Source organism: Pan paniscus, chromosome 6 (assembly GCF_029289425.2).
Source record: "Pan paniscus chromosome 6, NHGRI_mPanPan1-v2.0_pri, whole genome shotgun sequence".
Taxonomy (NCBI): domain Eukaryota; kingdom Metazoa; phylum Chordata; class Mammalia; order Primates; family Hominidae; genus Pan; species Pan paniscus.
This window is the reverse complement of record NC_073255.2, coordinates 22399442-22406109: the sequence shown is the minus strand read 5'-3', so window position 1 is coordinate 22406109 and position 6668 is coordinate 22399442.

The window sequence follows — 6668 nt, the reverse complement described above, 5'->3', positions numbered from 1 at the left end:
TCTTCTTTTATCTATAAGTGCTATAAATTTTCCTCTAAACACTGCTTTAGTTGAATCTCATAAATTTTGATATGTTGTGCTTCCATTTTTATTAAATTCAAAATATTTTACAATTTCCTTTGATTTCTTTGACCTTTGGATTTCTTGGAAATTACAAAAAAATAGGAATTTTAAATGTTTTTCTGTTGTGTATTTCTAATTTAATTCAGTTTTGGTCAGAGAATATATTTTGTTCTTTTCATTTTATTGGAACTTGTTTTATAGCCCAGAATCTGGTGTATCATAGTAAATGTTCTATATGCACTTTAATAGAACATGTATCTTGATAATGTTGGTAGAGTCTTTTAGAAATGTCACTTAAGCAAACTTGTTGGTGCTATTCAGGTCTTTTATATCCATACTGATCTTTTTTTTGGTCCAATTTTTCTATCATTGAGAGGGGGGTTTAGAAATTTTCAACTATAATTATGGATTTGTCTTTCACTTCTTTTAGTTGTATCAGGTTTTGCTTTATTTACTTTGAAGCAAAATATTACTTTAGTAATATGGTTTACTTTGAAATCTACTTAATCTGATATTAATTTAAACACTCCAACTTTGTGTTGATTAGTGATAACATGGCATATCTTTTACCATCTTTTTACATTTTATCTGTTAGTCTCTTTATATTTAAAGTGGGGTTGTTGTATCCAGCATTTAGGTGGGTCTTGCTTTTAAAATTTTAATCCAATCTGATCATCTTTCCCTTTTTAATTGTAGAGTTTAGACAATTTACATTTAATGGATTATCAATATGCGTGGGTTTAAATAGGTCTTGCTATTTTTTTCTGTTCCATTTGTTCGCTGTTCTTTTTTCTTATCTTTTGAATTAAATAATTTATTTCATTTTATCTACATTATAGGCTTATCAATTATACTATTTTTTTTTTTGAGATGGAGTTTTGCTCCTGTTGCCCAGGTTGGAATGCAATGGTGTGGTCTTGGCTCACTGCAAACTCCACCTCCTGGGTTCAAGCGATTATCCTGCCTCAGCCTCCCAAGTAGCTGGGATTACAGGCATGCATCACCATGCTTGGCTAATGTTTGTATTTTTCAGTAGAGAAGGGGTTTTGCCATGTTGTTCAGGCTGATCTTGAACTCCTGACTTCAGGTGATCTACCCACCTTGGACTCCGAAGTGCTGGGATTACAGGCATGAGCCACCACACCCAGCCACCTTATCAAGTATACTATTTTTAATGGTTGTTCTAGGGTATAAAATTGTATCTTTAATCCAGCACAGTGTATTTTCAAGCATTGTACCATTTCATATATAGTATAAGGATTTTACGACAAATACTTTCGTTTCCCCTTTGCTAGCCTTTGTGCACCAATGTATTTTGTTTCTGCATGTGGTCTAAATCACATAATATGGTGTTTTGAATTTTGACTTAACCAACTTATTTTCTTTTAAAGGGTTTTCAAAAATTTCAAAAGCTTTCATGTTTACGTATTATTTCCAGTGTTCTTCATGCTTAATTATACATCAAAATTTTCCTCTGGAATTACTTTCCTTCTTTCCACAAGGCTATTCTAAGTATTTCTTGCAGTGCATGTCTGCTGGCAATGAATTACATCTGTTTGTGTTTATCAAGTCATTATTTCACCTTTTTTTTTTTGGTAGAGATTTTTGCTAGGTGTGGAATTCTAGGTTAGGTTTATTTTTATCCTTTCCACTGTCTTCTGGCTTTCAATGTTTCTGACCAGAAGTTTTATGTAATTCTTATCTTTGTTCCTTAATATATAATGTATCCTTTTTCTTTGATTATTTTAAAGGGTTTTTAAAAATTGATTTTTAGTGATTTAATTATGTGATTTTTGCTACACTCTTCAGCTTTTAACTCTTGAAATTAGATTTGTGACTTTTTATCTTTTACCAAAATATTTTTATCAAATCTTTTAATTTGCTTCATCTTTCCTCATTTCCTCTCACTTTCTACTTCTCTGCATAGGGATGTTAAATGAGAATGTGTGACAGTACCTTTGGCCTTTTTAAGAAGGCTGGTATTGTGAGAAGGAAAATTCAACTTGAAAACTTTACTTTGCCAAGGTGGCTCCAAGATGGCCAAATAGGAACGGCTCCAGTCTACAGCTCCCAGCATGAGCAACACAGAAGATGGGTGATTTCTGCATTTCCAACTGAGGTACCGGGTTCATTTCACTGGGGCTTGTTGGACAGTGGGTGCAGGACAGTGGGTGCAGTGCACCAAGCATGAGCTGAAGCAGGGCGAGGCATTGCCTCACCAGGGAAGCACAAGGGGTCAGGGAATTCCCTTTCCTAGCCAAGGGAAGCTGTGACAGATGGCACCTGGAAAATTGGGTCACTCCCACCCTAATACTGCACTTTTCCAATGGACTTAGAAAACTGCACACCAGGAGATTATATCCTGCACCTGGCTCAGAGGGTCCCATGCCCACAGAGCCTTGCTCATTGCTAGCACAGCATTCTGAGATCCAACTGCAACGCAGCAGCAAGGCTGGGGGAGGGGCGCCTGCCATTGCTGAGGCTTGAATAGGTAAACAAAGTGGCCAGGAAGCTCGAACTTGGTGGAGACCACCGCAGCTCAAGGAGGCCTACCTGCCTCTCTAGACTCCACCTCTGGGGGCTGGGCATAGCTGAACAAAAGGTGGCAGAAACCTCTGCAGACTTAAATGTCCATGTCTGACAGCTCTGAAGAGAGTAGTGGTTCTCCCAGCACGGGGTTTGAGATCTGACAATGGACAAACTGCCTCCTCAAGTGGGTCCCTGACCCCTGAGTAGCCTAACTGGGAGGCATCCCCCAGTAGGGGCAGACTGACACCTCACATGTCCAGGTACCCCTCTGAGACGAAACTTCCAGAGGAACGACGAGGCAGCAACATTTGCTGTTTAGCAATACCCGCTGTTCTGCAGCCTCCACTGCTGATACACAGGCAAATAGGGTCTGGAGTGGACCTCTAGCAAACTCCAACAGACGTGCAGCTGAGGGTCCTGATTGTTAGAAGGAAAACTAACAAACAGAAAGGACAACCACACCAAAACCCCATCTGTACGTCACTATTATCAAAGACGAAAGGTAGATAAAACCACAAAGATGGGGAAAAAAAGAGAGCAGAAAAGCTGAAAATTCTAAAAATCAGAGTGCCTCTCCCCCTCCAAAGGAACACAGCTCCTCACCAGCAACAGAACAAAGATGGATGGAGAATGACTTTGACGAGTTGAGAGAAGAAGTCTTCAGATGATCAAACTTCTCCAGGCTAAAGGAGGAAGTTTGAACACATCGCAAAGAAGCTAAAAACCTTGAAAAAAGATTAGACGAATGGCTAACTAGAATAACCAGTGTAGAGAATGACCTGATGCAGTTGAAACCCTGATGGAGTTGAAAACCATGGCACAAGAACTACGTGACGAATGCACAAGCTTCAGTAGCCGATTTGATCAACTGGAAGAAAGAGTATCAGTGATTGAAGATCAAATGAATGAAATGAAGCAAGAAGAGAAGTTTAGAGAAAAAAGAGTAAAAAGCAATAAAGCCTCCAAGAAATATGGGACTGTGTGAAAAGACCAAATCTACATCTGATTAGCATACCTGAAAGTGACAGGGAGAATGGAACCAAGTTGGAAAACACTCTGCAGGATATTATGCAGGAGAACTTCCCCAACTTAGCAAGGCAGGCCAACATTCAAATTCAAGAAATACAGAGAATGCAACAAAAAGACTCCTCAAGAAGAGCAACTCCAAGACACATAATTGTCAGATTCACCAAAGTTGAAATGAAGGAAAAAATGTTAAGGGCAGCCAGAGAGAAAGGTTGGGATACCCACAAAGGGAAGCCCATCAGACTAACAGTGGATCTCTTGGCAGAAAGTCTACAAGCCAGAAGAGAGTGGGGGCCAATATTCAACATTCTTAAAGAAAAGAATTTTCAACCCAGAATTTCATATGCAGCCAAAGTAAGCTTCATAAGTGAAGGAGAAATAAAATACTTTACAGACAAGCAAATGCTGAGAGATTTTGTCACCACCAGGCCTGCCCTAAAAGAGCTCCTGAAGGAAGCACTAAACATGGAAAGGAACAACCGGTACCAGCCACTGCAAAAACATGCCAAATTGTAAAGACCATCGATGCTAGGAAGAAACTGCATCACTAATGAGCAAAGTAACCAGTTAACATCATAATGACAGGATCAAATTCACAAATAACAATATTACCCTTAAATGTAAATGGGCTAAATGCTCCAATTAAAAGACACAGACTGGCAAATTGGATAAAGAGTCAAGACCCATCAGTGTGCTGTATTCAGGAGACCCATCTCACATGCAGAGACACACATAGGCTCAAAATAAAGGGATGGAGGAAGATCTACCAAGCAAGTGCAAAACAAAAAAAGGCAGGGGTTACAATCCTAGTCTCTGATAAAACAGTGTTTAAACCAACAAAGATCAAAAGAGACAAGGCCATTACATAATGGTAAAGGGATCAATTCAACAAGAAGAGCTACCTATCCTAAATATATATGCACCCAATACAGGAGCACCCAGATTCATAAAGCAAGTCCCTAGAGACCTACAAAGAGACTTAGACTCCCACTCAATAATAATGGGAGACTTTAACACCCCACTGTCAACATTAGACAGATCAACAAGACAGAACGTTAACAAGAATATCCAGGACTTGAACTCAGCTCCACACCAAGTGGACCTAATAGACATCTACAGAACTCTCCACCCCAAATCAAAAGAATATACATTCTTAGCACCACATCGCACTTATTCCAAAATTGACCACATAGTTGGAAGTAAAGCACTCCTCAGCAAATGTAAAAGAACAGAAATTATAACAAACTCTCTCTCAGACCACAGTGCAATCAAACTAGAACTCAGGATTAAGAAACTCACTCAAAACCGCTCAACTACGTGGAAACTGAACAACCTGCTCCTGAATGACTACTGGGTACATAACAAAATGAAGGCAGAAATAAAGATGTTCTTTGAAACCAATGAGAACAAAGACACAACATACCAGAATCTCTGGGACACATTCAAAGCAGTGTGTAGAGGGAAATTTATAGCACTAAATGCCCACAAGAGAAAGCAGGAAAGACCTAAAATTGACACCCTAACATCACAATTAAAAGAACTAGAGAAGCAAGAGCAAACACATTCAAAAGCTTGTAGAAGCCAAGAAATAACTAAGACCAGAGCAGAAATGAAGGCGACAGAGACACAAAAAACCCTTCAAAAAAATCAATGAATCCAGGAGCTGGTTTTTTGAAAAGATCAACAAAATTGGTAGACTGCTAGCAAGACTAATAAAGAAGAAAAGAGAGACGAATCAAATAGATGCAATAAAAAATGATAAAGGGGATATCACCACTGATCCCACAGAAATACAAACTACCATCAGAGAATACTGTAAACACCCTGCGCAAATAAACTAGAAAATCTAGAAGAAATGGATGAATTCCTCGACACATACACCTTCCCAAGACTAAACCAGGAGGAAGTTGAATCTCTGAATAGACCAATAACAGGCTCTGAAATTGAGGCAATAATTAATAGCCTACCAACCAAAAAAAATCCAGGACCATATGAATTCACAGCCGAATTGTACCAGAGGTACAAGGAGGAGCTGATACCATTCCTTCTGAAACTATTCCAATCAATAGAAAAAGAGGGAATCCTCCCTAACTCATTTTATGAGGCTAGCATCATGCTGATACCAAAGCCGGGCAGAGACACAACAAAAAAAAGAGAATTTTAGACCAATATCCATGATGAACATTGATGCAAAAATCCTCAATAAAATACTGGCAAACTGAATCCAGCAGCACATCAAAAAGCTTATCCATCATGATCAAGTGGGCTTCATCCCTGGGATGCAAGGCTGGTTCAACAGATGCAAATTAATAAACATAATCCAGCATATAAACAGAACCAAAGACAAAAACCACATGATTATCTCAATAGATGCAGAAAAGTCCTTTGACAAAATTCAGCAGCCCTACATGCTAAAAACTCTTAATAAATTAGGTATTGATGGGATGTATCTCAAAATAATAAGAGCTATTTATGACAGACCCACAGCCAATATCATATGGAATGGGCAAAAACTGGAAGCATTCCTTTTGAAAACTGGCACAAGACAGGGATGCCCTCTCTTACCACTCCTATTCAACATAGTGTTGGGAGTTCTGGCCAGGGCTATCAGGCAGGAGAAAGAAATAAAGGGTATTCAATTAGGAAAAGAGAAAGTCAAATTGTCCCTGTTTGCAGATGACATGATTGTATATCTAGAAAACCCCATTGTCTCAGCCCAAAATCTCCTTAAGCTGATAAGCAACTTCAGCAAAGTCTCAGGATACAGGATCAATGTGCCAAAATCAGAAGCATTGTTATACACCAATAACAAACAGAGAGCCAAATCATGAGTGAACTCCCATTCACAATTGCTTCAAAGAGAATAAAATACCTAGGAATCCAACTTACAGGGATGTGAAGGACCTCTTCAAGGAGAACTACAAACCACTGCTCAAGGAAATAAAAGAGGACACAAACAAATGGAAGAAGATTCCATGCTCATGGATAGGCAGAATCAATATTGTGAAAATGGCCATATTGCCCAAGGTAATTTATAGATTCAATGCCAT